At 43.2% G+C, this 15,711-nt stretch overlaps 1 protein-coding gene and 1 long non-coding RNA gene across 2 annotated transcripts in view; one reads left to right on the top strand and one right to left on the bottom strand.

Moving 5' to 3' along the window:
• Positions 1-4,172: 4,172 nt before the first annotated feature.
• LOC115560203 (uncharacterized) lies at positions 4,173-6,250 on the bottom strand. The gene is made up of 5 exons (XR_003979714.1): positions 6,151-6,250; positions 5,521-5,631; positions 4,844-5,367; positions 4,476-4,710; positions 4,173-4,381 (listed from the first exon to the last, which is right to left on the bottom strand). It is a non-coding gene; the product is annotated as an uncharacterized LOC115560203 (long non-coding RNA).
• Positions 6,251-15,164: 8,914 nt separating this feature from the next.
• LOC115560467 (gamma-aminobutyric acid receptor subunit pi) overlaps positions 15,165-15,711 on the top strand; it is a 41,387-nt gene continuing 40,840 nt past the window's right edge. Inside the window, exon 1 of the mRNA XM_030379899.1 lies at positions 15,165-15,374. The gene's annotated coding sequence lies outside the window, so the exon portion shown is untranslated. The remainder of the gene's footprint in view (positions 15,375-15,711) is intronic.

Here is a 15,711-nt window from a genome sequence, read left to right as displayed (position 1 = left end):
AGATGTTTTGGAGATGTTTGCTGTGTAACATAAAAACAAACTAAAACACCCCAACCATCTCCCTTTGGTGTGAGGATCCCAGATGTTCCTCCAAGACTGACTCTCTATGTAGCTTTGATTAGGCAGCAGCATATTTTGAAACTGTGGAAAAAGATTTTGTGTCGGTACTGCAATCCAAACATCAAGCCTGGAAAAGTGTGCAGAACCAAGGTGCGCTGCTCAGGAGACAGCTCGAAGAAGATGAGAAGATGTGTCTCCCATGGGAGATCAATACGCCCATAGCCCTGCTTTCTGCCTAAACATGATCTGGGTAGTGAGGCAGGCAGGAATAGACAATGAGACTTCTTGCAACTGATGTTCTCCTTTCTTACCTTACCATCGACAGACTCACGTTTAGCAATCGCAGCCACTATGATCAATACGAATGTTAGGAATGCTGGTCAGGCTGTCTACCTCCCTCTACCTCCATCATCGCTCCAATCACTCTTTCCTCTAGTCTAAATCACATCTCCACTCCACGACCCCGCCCACACTGCCCCCCGCTGTGAGTGCTCTGCATGAGTCACTGCCTCTCTTTAGGTCGGGCGACGTTGACGCAAACATCCTTCACGCAATATGTCACACGGTGGTGGCTGTTCAAATGAGAGGTACGTCTTTCACAAACCCCCCCACATACCCACCAACACACTGACACACATACACACACAAACATGCTCCCTGCTGTTCCCTCCTCCTCCTACTCTGTTTTGGGGGAGGCACAGCGGAGAAACAGCTGGCATGTCCCGCGGCGGAGTATGTGCTGGGAGAACGCACAGAGCTTCTCTCTCTCTCTCTCTCTCTCTCTCTCTCTCTCTCTCTCTCTCTCTCTCTCTCTCTCTCTCTCTCTCTCTCTCTCTCTCTCTCTCTCTCTCTCTCTCTCTCTCTCTCTCATGTTCCATTGTGTAAAGGGTGTATAAACAGTCTAGTTTAATGTGTGAAGCGATACTTTCTACAGGTTCTTGTGCAATGTCACCTAGCAATGTCGCAAGAAATATGCCGAAGTTGAAAATACTTCACAGACAAATATAGTAAATATAGTACGAACAAAGATACATCTCAACATGCATCAACAAACAATAGAATAGTCATACAAAACAATAATCGGAGGCCTCAGATGGGAGTTCGCCCTGCGTCTCTAGAAAGATTTGCAAGGAGAAGTCCACTGCATGGGTAAAGTCAGGACTTCTTATACATTTCTGTCGGGTTCCTGCTGTCCCCCAATGAACTAAAAGCCTTTGTTAACCAGATGGTAAACGATTGATTGAAGCTCCTCAGGATGTCATAAAGGGCCTTGCCTTATCACATGGAACCCTTTGCTTCTCGCTCTCCCAGGGGGTAAAGAAAACATGCCCAAACCAACAAAAGGCAGCTAGAGATATGGAATGTACATCACACGAGGATATACAGGATATGCATCACACGAAACACAAAGTTTTACAATTTGGACCCTGAAGAGCAGGGTGTTAAGATCATACACGGAACAGTAAACAAAGCCTAAGTTCATAAGGAAAAACGTAACAACATGTGGATTTTCCATCACAGCACACACAAACAAAAAACACATACACATACACACATACATAGAACATCTTCTGTAAGATATATTATGATCACCTTTGAATCATGCACAAAATGTAAGAATGGCTTGTCCCTTAATAATACCATAAACAAATAAATAAACAATGTTGAAAACTGTGTGTTTTATGAATGTGCAAAGAGCTGTATTTGGAAGTGCACTAAATATGATTTCCATGGCATAGCCAACTTCCTATTTGGAGTTTTAACCTTGGGAAATAAGGAAATATACAAGAACTGTAAATGCAAATTGGAAATCATTTTTTTTTAATTCATCTTCCTTTTTACAGAGCTGGCCTGGCTGCCTTCCAGATTTCCCCAATGCGAGGCATCTACAGCTCACTCAGAATACCTGCTTCTCAAACACTCTCCTCTCTTCTCATCTCCTTTCCTATTTTCTCCTCTCCACTCACACACACACTGATATCAGCCAGTCATGGTTGAGAAAATGAGTTCTAAGAGTTTTTTTTTGCTGCTAATAGTGATAATTAAGTTGACAATTTCCCCAAGCAGGTTAGTCAATGGATTTGTTCATGCATGGTGAATTTCTTGATTATTGGGTTTTAAATGTAATACTGTGGTCTGAAGTAAAAGCAGCAACATTCCTTCACACGTTGCACTGGATTTCCTTTTTAGGTCCTTTATTGTCTTGTTTTAAAAGCAAAGTGTGGCAGCTTTTGTGGTGAGCACCGAATGTCTGTGAATCAGATTAACAAAACCTGGTCTTTAGTTTACGAGAACTTTGGGAAATTTGCGAGGACGCAGTTATCATTGAAGTGCTATCAGAATCTATATTGACCCAAACTTTCAGAACTTATTGCTCCTTAATAATAGCTCTTTACAAAGTACCCCTGCTTGTGCCTAATGAAGGTTAATGAGTCGTTCCAGAACTTCCAGTTGAATGTAGATTTGGTATTTTATTCTGCAAATCGTGTAATCAGGTTCAACATAGACATAGACCATGTAGTCACGGTGATAACCCCAACAAGGTCTCTCCTCCCCTCCCGGTGTTCACACATGGGTTATTAATCACTATGCACAGACAAGAGCCCAATTGCATACCAGATGCTTTGTCCTTGCCAGTTGACACAAACAAACCAATCCACATTAACACATACACATTGACACACATACAAACAAACACACACACACACACACACATACACACACAAACACATGTATGAACAAAACAAGCACACACACTACTGACTTTTAATAACACCATCTACAGTTGTTTTGATTCCCATCTCTCGGGCAGCATTGACTGTATGGCATTTTGATGAATAGCGTGTGTTTAAGCTATGAGCCATTCACAGCAAACTGTAATGAGAGCTCATTTGTTTCCCATTACTCATTGATGCTCAATACTGAATTTAAAATACCCCTATTTGTGCAAACCCAAACGCATTGCATCTGCACATATCTGTACCGGCTGACATTTTACCTACTCCCCCGCCTGTGGACGACCCGAGAATGCTGCTTGTGCTGTTCCCCAGAGCTGCTGCTGTGCTCGTGTCACCTCAGTGTGCTGCTGCTAATATCATGCATTCTCCTGCAAATTGCCCCTTTATGCAAAAAAATAAACCGGCCATCTAATTACAAACCAAACGGTTGTGGCTTACCATGTGTGGGGAGCCAATGAGATCCCAGGGTAATACTAGAAGTTCCCCCCTAGTCAAAGTGATAACTATGAATAAATCAATAGTCCATTCATCACTCAACAAACAGCCCTGTTTGCCACTCCTTTAACATTCTGACTCAAAGTGCTGTCTACTGAACTGCTTCGAAATTGCCCCCTTTGATTTCAGATGCAGCTGTGACCATGTTAACTTGTGACGCCCAATGGGGTACATTAGCCTTTTTTGGACGTTTTGACAACTTTAGTGTGGCTCCCCTGCTGTGGTTGCTGGAGCTCTGTCATGTCACAGGAGGCTTTAAACAAGTGTAATAAGGTGATTGTGAGGAGGAGTTACTTTTTGGTCCGTGTCAGCAACACTGTAGTCTCCCCATTGGAAGGAAAGGGATTTTGTGTGTGTATGTGCGTGTTTGTGTGCGCACGCATGTCCTTACGTACGTGTGTGTGTGTGTGTGTGTGTGTGTGTGTGTGTGTATACAGTATATATATATCCTTCATCAATGGGCCAATTCTCCCTTTTTTATTTTTTTATTTTTTACATTGCGTTTAAACATTTCAATATACTATGAATATACTATAATTATACTGTTTGTCCTGTTTTTTTTGTTTCTCCTTACCATCTTTTTTTTGTCAGCCAGAGCCACAAGTCAGAAATGGATGTAATTGTTGTATTATGATTATTATGATGGTAATGGGGAACCCTTGGATCTTCTGATGGATGAAGCATTTCTTTTTACATAAAGAAATAGTTTAAACAAACACCTGCACTGTTTTGAAACAATTTTTGTGCACGCTCGCACACTTCTGTGTCAAAGATAGTCTGTCTGCCATTAAGTATAAGATATTTGTATACATCTAAAAAGAACACAAGATGACAATAATTCTTGAAGTAATTTTTATTTGATATTATTGTCATCTAATACAATTATTACAGTTGAATACAAAAGTATAATACACAGTATGACATAAGAAAAGATAATGTTGGTTCTTCCAGCTGTCCGGTCTTGTATTGTCTTGTATTCTTTTGTATTTCTTTGAATTTTATTATGCTTCTATGTATATATGTACAGGTGACCCGCACCGGGGGTGGCCGGATGGAGGGGATCGGCTTATTGGCACAGGGAGACCAATCTGAAAATGCAAATGAAACAAGGAGGGAAAAAAAAAATGTTGGTCACACTGAAGCCTCATATCTTCTCATAGTAAGAATTAAACAGACACTCACCCTAAAGACAACTTCTGCAATCTGGTCATCCTTTTCTTAGGCCCGTCTGCTGGCCCCTCTCCTGCATCGCTGAGGCCCACTTCAGCAGCCCACTGCTCGTAGCGCTGCTCCTCCTTCATCCTCTGAGCCTCCTTCTGCTCCCGGCGCTCAGCCCGGTGGATCTTCATCCTCATCTGAACTCCTTCAGCCATCGAGAGCTTTGTACTGAGCAAAGCTGCCTGACGTTTATTAGCTTCTGCAGAACAAAATGGACACGTAAGAAGATTTAAAAGAATGCAAGAGCATGTGCCACACACCACAACATCCTAAGTGGCGTCATGAAATGCGTTGGATTGCACAATTAGCCAAGGTTATTCAAAAGGACTCACTGCTGGAGATGAGGTGTTCCTCCGTGTCCTCCTTCAGGTAGGTCCCGGCGTTCCTCTTATTGTTTGGCTCCTTCTCCTTCACCACACTGAGCCAATTGAGGAATCTCCACCCGAGGCTCTTTCCTTTGGGCTACTGTATGGGTTCCTCCCCTTCTTCGTCATGCATGTCCGAGATTTCCGAGTTGTTCGGGGGATCCACAGGTTCTGTACAGCCCATAAAGACAAAAGGTTTCTCCTCGATCTCTACTACACCTGGCAGGGCGGTGGCTGCCGGTTGATCCTGGTTGAGGATCGACATCACGGCGTCAATGGGATGTTGACGGACGACAACGTGCTGGTTGCCGTGGTCAGCTGGCATCTCCAGGTCACCGCTGTCTTTGTACAGGTGTCTGCCCAACAAAGGGCAGCTTAGGTAGAGGACAATGACCATTTGTTTCAGGCTCTTCTTGGATGTCCTGTCTGGTCTCGGAGGTAGCCTGGCTGTCAGTCCCTAAGGCCTTCTCCCCAGGCTCGGTGTTGGTTTCCTGTGAGATATTAATTAAGACACTGTAATTAATGAAGACCCAAGTAGCTGTAGTGTGTTTGTTGCTTTTATGTGTTATATTTTAGTGACGTATGTTAATATGAGGGTCAGTCTGTTAATCACATACGTAAACATATCAACGCAGACAGCTCACCAGGTGTGTAGGGGAGGTGTGGCCTTGGTTCAGGGCTGACAGCCCTGAGGTGGACGCAAACTCTTCTAACGCCTCCTCCTCAGCCTCCAAGACCCCCGGTGTCCTCACCATCTAGGACACAACACACAGCGTATGTTAAAACAGGATACCACACTGATGATTAGGGATGCACCTGCATGAACCCTTAACCCACACGTATGCACAAAATGTGCATACGTGTGGGTCTCTGTGTGTATGTGTGTGAGTGCAGGTGTATGATTGAGATATTATGTGTGACATTAAGTTGATACAATAAGCACAAGGGACTGAGAAGCGGTGACTTATATAGAGGAGCGGGGCCTCGTGATGTCATAGAGGTTCCGCTGGCCAGAGACATAACATGATGTAGCCACGGTTACCGGATTGTTTTGTGTACATTCTTTTGAAAACTGCAAAGATATGCTGAAGTCTAAATCAGTCATTTGGATGTTTTATCAGTAGATAACGTGTGTGCATGAACATATTTCTAAATATTTTTTTACTGATAGGGAATGTGTTCAAATGTGTGTTTGTGTGCACGCGCGCCTTTGAAAAAAGTGCACACTTAAAGTTTATGTGTGCCGATCGTACTCGTGTCTCCTCCCTCCTCACCTCGCCCTCCTGGAGGAGACCCTCCTGGTGGAGACCCTCTGGTTGGAGACCCTCTGGTTGGAGTCTCTCCTGTTGGAGTCCCTCTGGTTGGAGTCTCTCCTGTTGGAGTTTCTCACCGCTGTCTGTTACCAGGTGTCTGCTGATCAGAGGGCCGCTTAGGTAAACCATGATTACCATGTGTTGGAGTCTCTTCTTGCTAGTCCCGTCCGGTCTCTCTGCTTGGAGTCCCTCCGGGTGGAGTCTCTTGCTGGAGAGTCTCCTGGTGGAGACCCTCCTGGTGGAGGCCCCTCTGTTGGAGGCTCTCCTGGTGGAGACTCTCCTGGTGGATGCTCTCCTGCTGGATGAGGTCCTCAGGTTTCGGTTTCCTCTTCCGGTTCCTCACATGTCTCCCCCCCCATCGTTTGCTTGCTCAATAGTCCAACAAACGCTACCTGGGTAAAACGCTGCTGTGCTTGCTCAGTGATTACAAGGTAATGCTTACGCTCGACTCTCTGATCAGCACTGAGCACTGGACTGAGGAGCGGTGACTTATATTAGGGAGCAGGCATTGCGATGTCATGATGGTCCACCGGAGGTTCCGCTGGGTGTTGTGGTGTTGTCGCTGACAACCAGATTGTTTTGATTACACTCTTTAGCAGAAGCCTATAAAAATAAATAAAATAAAACAATTACTTTAATACAAAAAGTGTATTACACACACTTATATGTACAAAGTCACATGAGTCCATACGCATTTTCTAAGTCACACACTTTGTTGCCAGGAAAGACTAGTCAGCCTGTCAGTTGGTCTTTTATCAACTTTATGATATTGATATTTAAACATAAGTTGGAAACTGTCCTTCATGTAGATCAACTGGAGCACCCATGTTGGTCATTGGCCCCTAGGCTACAATTTGTTTGAGGCCCCCTTACTGATCACGCAGAAAAGAAAAAAGTATAAAACCATTGAGACAGCCTTATCTAAAAAAGCACTGCTACTGAAGAATGAGCTGCTAACTTTTTTAATGATTCTTGTAATGGGCCAATAGGGGTGAAGTTTTTTTTCTTTTTAAGAAAAATAACAGTCTGGGCAATCCAGGGCCCCTTGCACACCTGGGCACCTAGGCCACACACACACACACACACACACACACACACACACACACACACACACACACACACACACACACACACACACACACACACACACACACACACACACACACACACACACACACACACACACACACACACGTTCAGTGAGAGAACAAGAAAAATATTGATTGTAGAAGGATTAGAAACCGTTGCTATACTGGGACAGGAGACATGTGGGATCTGTATTTAATTTGTTTCCATGTATTCCATTTTACAGTTATCCCCCATAGACATCAGCAAACATAAATTCAGAATGTTACCATGGAAACAGCTCTCACACATATTGCAGGGGGGGAAGGAATAGGGTTTATTGGTTATGCATTGGATATTCTATGCTTTGTTTCGGTACAAATATTACTGTACCGATGTATCAACCAAGTGTAATTAATTATGTCGGCCACCCTGAATGGCAGAGCTTATGAATGTATGGCTTGGTAACAGACAATTGGTAACACAACAGGAACATTCTGAAACTGCTGTTTCTAATATGATATAACAATGATATGAGTAAAACAAATGTAAGACGTGGACACAATGTCTATTTAATTAATGGATTGCCCCAGAGAGTTATGGAGTTAGTATTGAATGTTTACAGCGTAAATCACATGATTCAAAACGGCACTATACCAAATGTTCGGTCATTTTTCAGCCAATGAGTTTGACACTTTCCGAAATGAATCAGCAGTCCAATCAAAGTTTGTTCGTATTGCAAGAACACTTTACGCAACTAAGAAATTATGTGAATTAGTTGTTTGAAGTTGTTGTTCATTAATGTGTACAGTTGGATCATCGTCTGAATCCTAGTCCCTTGTGGACCTTGGTAATTGACTTTAGTTCACTGTCTGCGCTATTTATACTCTATAACTAGACCATTGTTAGTAATGAGACTGGCTGGAGCTCATCTAGCAGTGGCGGGCCGTGACTTTTACCATGAGGTCTTCAATGCAATCATCCTGAATTAAACCGCTTTTCAAAAGGACTTAACAATGACGTCAGGGTTATTGCCATGTTGATGTAACCACCCATTATAACCCTGACAACTGAAAGGGCTTTAAGAATAATGTTGTTGTTGTTGTTTTTGTAAGCCAAAACAACCACAACAAAACGCACGTAGCCTACCCTAGTCAGAAGCTGAAAAGACTGTAATATTCGTCAGATTCTACAATTTCCGACTGTCGGTGAATGCAGCCAAAAATCTTCCGTCATTTAGTAAAAACGAGGTAAAGTACGTGCTTCTTTCCTAGAACCTGTGCTTGATTTAGAGGAGTTTTGCATTAAATTCATACATATTCAATGCTAACAAACAAGAACCATTTCAAAACAATCACATGTCACTTTAACGAACACAGGCATTTTTTTATAAACCAAAAGAATATTAATATAGGCTTGACAAATCAACCACAGCGCGATTTCGTTGTGGAGCTCTGTTTACCTTCTTACTTGCGCATTGAGTTGGAAAACCCACTCGGGTGTCTCCGAACGATGCATGCAAGTGGCCCGCCGTACTTTGGTGTCTCAATGCCGCCTTTGCAAGACAACTCAGGTTGGAAAACCCACCGTGGCTCCAGTAACCACATCGATCCGTTGCAAATAGCAAGCATTCCCAGCAATACAGACCACTTGACGCTGTCAGCCAACTATACCTCTCGTAGTTGCTGGATTGAAAGTGCCGCACAAACCCTTTGCCCGGCTGGGTCAGAGCAGCTAGCTGCGGAGTTGGTCGTCACTGTTTCACAATTTCTAGCTTTTCTGAGAAAATCCTTCTCGAAAAAGACTTTTTCAACAAGTCGGCCACAATATCCACTCCTTCTCCTCTGGCATCCATTGTAATTGAAATGAATCTAATCTAATGATCAATATAATTTCGCTGCTAGCTAGTTGCAATTCCTTTTGTTTTCCTTCTGATGGCGCCAAACGACATGGCCACTTGGCCAGCTAGAAGGCCTGGGCTGTGTTCGAAATCGTTCCCTATACACTCGTTCCCTATTCCCTTTATAGTGTACATGATATAGTGCACTATATAGGGAATAGGGAACAAGAATTCGGACACTACGCTGAACATTTCTAAACGTCATTTGCGTCAGTAAATGCGCCGGGTATTTGTGTGACGCAGACAGATGCGCCCACATCATGTAAACAAACCGGGCACTCACGACGAAAGCTGGAGGTTGTATTGATGTTGAATGTTACATTTCCTTGTTTAATTAATTTTGAATGTTAAATATTCTATGTCAAATCCCAAATAAATTGTTGACATTTCTAAACGAAAGCCGGAGACTCCATCATTAAATGTATGTGTTTTCGCGGTTATTCGGCTTCTTCTTCTCCCCTGGAAAAATACAACCGCATTGCATTGTGGTATACGGGAGTAACATGTAGGGAACATCGTATGTACCCTATTTTAAGTCCACTATATAGTGCCCTATATAGGGCATTATATAGTGCCCTATATAGAGGACCACTGAGAATTCCAACACCCTACAACATGGCGTGCACCCTATTTAGTGCACTACATCCATGATACGGAACGATTTCGAACACAGCTCTAGACGTGTAAAAAGATACGCCCAACTCGGCATACTCGAAATCTGATTGGTTGAAGAACATGTCAATCAAAAACATAGTCCCTAACCCTAACCCTTAACATCAACAGCGAGTGGATTCTCTCAGGATTCTGAAGGCCTCGTCTAGATTTTTTTTTACCCGGAGACAGCGCAGGGAAATAATCGTATTTAGACCTATGTTAACAAACTTATTGAAATAGATAGAATGAAAAATATATATATATTAAAAGGTATAAATTACATATTTTATAAAAATAATGTATTGTTCTGAAAGGGTCTAGGCCAGCAGAGAAGGCTTTGCTGGCCCTGACGGCCCGTCTCTGTCATCTAGTTATTTCAATATTTCACATAAAAAAGATCAAATACTGGAGTATCTTTTGAATCAATATGTTTAGTCATTGAGCATATGTTCTTTCTGAAATGTTCAGATACATGTGATGAGCGATCAGGCAGGCATCATAGGTATGTTGCTCAATGAGTTCGGAACCATGAACCTTTTTGGTTTAACCTAACCATTTCTAGACTTACCCACCCCCTTAAAAATGACCGAAATGCAGAACAGGAGCTGGCTTATGTTGTATAAGCCAGTTTCAACAGATATAATAATATAACAGATATATCAACAGTACAACTATATAATAACTACATGATCCTTCCCTAGAGCATACAGTATTGCCAGAAGGTAACCTCCTATGGCTATTCAACACTGGTCAATAACCAATCAATAACCATTCAATGTTTTTGTTTTTGTAAAAATAAACAGATTTAGAACTACTGTTGGTTGTATCAATACATACCATTTGTCTTATTTATTATTGAATGGTTGAATGATCATGGATTCTTCAATCTATGTGAATCCATAAATATTTGTATCCATCTATTGCCTTACATTCCTTATTAACCAAATGTTTTTTAACCAAAATAGTTTTTTGCCAAAAAAAGATAAAGACAGAGTAGGAGGGAGAGGGAGGGAAAGAGAGCTACAGCTGTAGAGTAAGATGATCAAAAGAAAGGAGGGTGTAAGGGAGAGATCAAATGCTGGATGGGAAATGTGAATAAAGGATATTTTAAAAAAGGAAAGCCATTTTTTTAGCGTTCCAGTCGGTTTCTTGTATCTTAATATCTGTATTTAAATGATACCCCTTCGAATGATAGATCAACCAAACCTGACAGACACTCACTTGCATTTTAAGATCAAAGATTAACCACAAGTTCTTTTGAAAAATCCAAACCAACAAACCTGCCATAACCGCGGCAGATAATGAATCATTTGTCGGCTCTTGTTTGGTAACCTTAACGAGCTGACGAGACCAGACGATGAGACAACATCGCTTCCCGCTGCTTTTACTCTGAGAACCTTACGCGCCCCCCTCTCTGTCACGAGGCGCCCCCGTGTACTCACACATCCTCTGATCATCACCCTGCCACGTGGGGAAAGATATAACATGCATACCGCTGGAGTAGCAAAGAGTGTTGTGGTGTGTGGGCACGCAGGACTGAGATGTGATGACGAGACGCACCAGTTCTGTTCTGAGTCTGACATCTGCTCTTGTGGGCCAACAAAATAAGCTAAAGGCAAGTGCGCCACAAACTGTTGACCCTGATTCTACGACAGCAGTCCAATCCACCAAAACATCTGTCTGCATGACGAGTCCGGTGAGGCCAGGCACGCCGGGGCTTTGATATTTTTGAGATCTCCAGCCACCACTGATCAAGCCGAATTGCAAGCGCACCTTTTTCTTCTCAGGCACTGGTTGGAAGGGTGGGACTAGCAAGGGATGATTTAAGGAAAAGGAATAGCACTGGTGTGTTGTCCTATCCCGATCTCACGCTATGTCTGGAAGGTTGTAAACGGACAGCTTAAATTAAGGACCTTCTTAGCCTTGCTCCAGCCTGAACCGGTATCAACGCTGCAGCACCATGTCCTCGGTACAGGCTATGCCGCGCTGGGAGGGATTGCCACACCTTCCATTGTTTTCCCTTGTGCCCCGGTGGTTAATGTAGCGTTGTCTGATGGGGCCGACACTGGAGTGGGAGCTGTCCTTGGTGCTGAACGATGGCTGGGGAAACTTCTCAATCCATGTCAGGATTAACACACACACACACACACACACACACACACACACACACACACACACACACACACACACACACACACACACACACACACACACACACACACACACACACACACACAGCTTCTGGTGTAACTTTAACATATGTCAATGTGTCAATGAGATGAGGAGCCACTGTCAGATGGGGCCCCAGGCCTTCAGCCCTCTGTCTCAAGGGCACTGGGTGTAAGCTATACACTGGACAGCGCCTGGCGATGGGATCTGCAGAATCCCAGCTCCCAGCTTAAGCTCGTCCATTAAAATGGAGGTAAAATGGGTGAATCCTCAAGGGCTTTGAGAGGAGATCCATCGGTGGTCCAAGGTCACCTTGCTGCCTTGAGAGCGCCCCCAACCCCATCCCCTGTGCACCTCTTATTTTAAACACAAATAAATCCCCTTGAAGAGACAATGGGGGATACCTACCACTGGTTAATACAATACCGTATGGCTTTGTCGTCAGCAATTAATAGAGGTTCATTTGACAGCCCTGTTCACTGCCAACATGATTTATATACCAAAGACACCTAGCACTCTCATGTTGTCCAATTATGTGTATGTTTTATACACTCTCTATGGATAGTACATGTTCTATTTTGCTGTCCTTTCAATCATCGCAGCATCTGTTACTGTTTAATGAACATAGGGGATAAAAGGCAACTTATTTGCTCCATAGAGAGGATAGGTGTGCTGTGAATGCACCACAGGGAGTACTTTACTATTTCACAAATTAGCATATTCCCCTGTGACTCTTATTGTAAACGACAGCTTACAACGTCCCTGACATGCAGAGAGTTTGGCAGTGTCTTTAATAGTAAGCATCAAATGCCTTTACCATTAAATATGTGTTCTACCTGAATTAAATTCCTGTCCCTTTTAGAGACTTTTCTTGTTCTTTGTTTTTAAAACCATTTAGTGGCTAAACTTCCAGATGGCTTCGAAGCAAGTTTCATGTACAACACGTCTTTATGACAGACATGTGTGAATCCATAAAGTTAAGAAAATCTGATGGCTTAAAGTTTGAAAAAGGCAAAGCTCTCTGTTCTTTTTTACCATTGCTGCTTTCCCCATTGAGTTCCACTGCCCACTAGTATTTTTATTTCTGCCAGACATACGCTGACAAACAGACTTCGCCTTCAGTGCCATAGACTATCTCTGTTGTCCAAAAATAAATCATGTCACCATGCCACTCGCGTGCTTTAATCAGAATGATCCATCAGTATGTTCATCTAGTAGTGCATGGCCCGCAATATGATATGCCCCGGACTCACTATGTAAAGCTTGGTGGATTCTTTGGGAAGTGATATATAAATGCAATGAATTATAGTAATCGCTGAATCCTAAAACATGTAAAGCTTTCGCAAAGCAGATTTAAGAAGGGTGCTATGCATTAAGGATTTGCTCACTTTACTCCGCCCTAACATGGATGTTTTATGGAAATGTTCAGAAATCCTCTAACAGGACTGTGAATCACCTCTATGATTTAGTGCTGTGATGCAGCGAGCTTGTCCTGATTGTAAGAGTTGATGTTACATAAATACAGCAACTGAAACACTTTCCCCGTTCAATCAGTACACCGTAGTCTTCATGAGATATCCCATATGGATTAGCCTCGGCTCATCCTTCATTTAAAAACAAAACAACCAACCTTGTTGACCCCCTTCACAACGCACAGTAAATCCCAGATCACAGCAGCCAGCCATAAAAGCATTAGCTTGGTCTCCACTCCAGGGATGAGCAGGGCTTTAATGACCGGGGGTTTGACCTGATGGGCGATCAGGACACGCACCTGTACCAGGCAGGCAGGCAGGACTGTTGAGTACTGTTGTATTGAAACGCTGTGCAGCAGACAGCTGAGGGGGAGGGGAAGGGAGGGGGTTCAGGTGTTCCTGCAGGAAATTGGATTAGAATCAGACGTGAAGTCGTGTGTGAGGGAGATTAATCACATGTGATCTTGTCACCACAAAGAATTAGAGTAGAGGGGGCAGGGGGTGGGGGGGGGGCGACCTTGAAGGTGATGCCAGCTCTAGTGCAATCCTGCCCCTTTACTACCATAGGCATAAATACTAAGAGCCTGGGGAAGGGGAGAGGGGGGTACTATTCACCATCTTTAAGGAGATTGATGAGGACACAACAGACCCAAGGGAATCATTTAGCAGCCATACGTTCAAGCAGGTTATTTACAAAAGCACATACGCGTGGAATGCAGAAATTGTTAATATTATCAATGCAGGCAGACGACTGCGGTCTGCCTGTGTGTCCCGTGAAGACCTCGATGCTGTAATGGCCTGTGTAAATCATTTGAAGAAAGCATCTGCCTCGCTCAATGGACATGGGCTCCGGCCTTACTGTAGGGAAATATTGGAGAAGGAAAACATGTGACTTTAATGTGTGCTTTAATCATGCACCCCACTAAAGAACTATTGTGGTTGAGAGTCTATATGCAATGTATTGCTATAATATGAATATAGGGTCCCTTGGAGCTCATGTGTTATAAGTATCTACATTGTTGTTAGCCCTTTTGTTATCCAAGGGCCAGCATCAGCTCCTGTCGAAGGACGCCCATCCTCTCTCACACAGAGTAAGTTAGCTCTATGGAAGTTATTCCCGGTGCGCTATACTGCACCCACACAGAAGGCTCAGAGGTGAGGCCCCGAGACAGAGAGGCTTGTCGTGCTCCATCCATCAGAAACACCTTGGCAGACGGTGCCTGTGGATGTCAGATGTTCCCCTGGGCACCTCAGCTCTGAATTTTTTAATTTTCATTGACCCCGTTGGAGATGACAATGGGTCTAGATTAGAATAGAACGCGCTGCGGTGAAGCGCAAAACGAGAGCAGACAGGAGCACTTAAGAATGAAGCAATGGAGAGAATGTTTTGAATGTTTCTGCTAGACTGTTGAAGTGTGTTAAATAGCCATTTAAGGTTAATTTCATTAGTTAAACAATGGATTGACGTTCACGCTGATATTGTACAACTTCCAGGCACTATCCATCGTCTTTATTTCTCTATAAGCCAATAAAAATGCATTACAAATATGTAATCCATTTTAACATATAGTCGTTATCAAGAGTTGTTCTGTTGCACAATGCTCGCATGATCTCTTTTAAATATGTTCAAAGGACAGGATAGGAGGCATAAAGCTTGAGACAAGCAGCCTTGTCCGTGCGTCATTGCGCACGCCGCTGCCGTGCGCTCCCCAACAGTAGTTTATCAGAGATCGCTGACGGAGCACAACCAGTTGTTTATTTGCAGGCAGAAGTGCGCGCGCGAATCAGCAGGTGCCGTTGCCGTCAAAAGCTGATTTAAGTCTAGCCTACAAGACTGTAATGTTCAGTGCGAAAATATGTTTCGGATCCTTATTTCCTGGATACGATTGGATATATGAGGTTCGATCGGTCATCTGCCTTTACAGGTATTATTCACTTTAATTCAATCTGGTGTTTTTACTCGTTGCATATTCTCCATTTAAATTATGTAAACTCGGATGTTATTGTAGACGCCTGTATGTCCAACAGAGCGTCTGGGAAAGACGCTTTGACGCGTCTCTTTCTCATGCGCACATCCGCGTTTACGCTTTATATATCAAATGTTTTAACTTTTATTTCGACTTTATTTTCGAAAAAAGTAAACATTCTTCTCCTCTCTGTGTGTATCTCTGGAGTCACCTCGTGTGTTATGTGATGTGTTTCCTTTAAGGCTTATTAGTTAGGGGCGCGCGACCTGCCTGTTTGGCGCTTTAAAATAGGTAC

The sequence above is a fragment of the Gadus morhua genome, chromosome 15, assembly GCF_902167405.1.
Source record: "Gadus morhua chromosome 15, gadMor3.0, whole genome shotgun sequence".
Taxonomy (NCBI): Eukaryota; Metazoa; Chordata; class Actinopteri; order Gadiformes; family Gadidae; genus Gadus; species Gadus morhua.
Note: the sequence above shows the minus strand (reverse complement) of the source record. Positions and strands in the feature narration are given on the sequence as shown.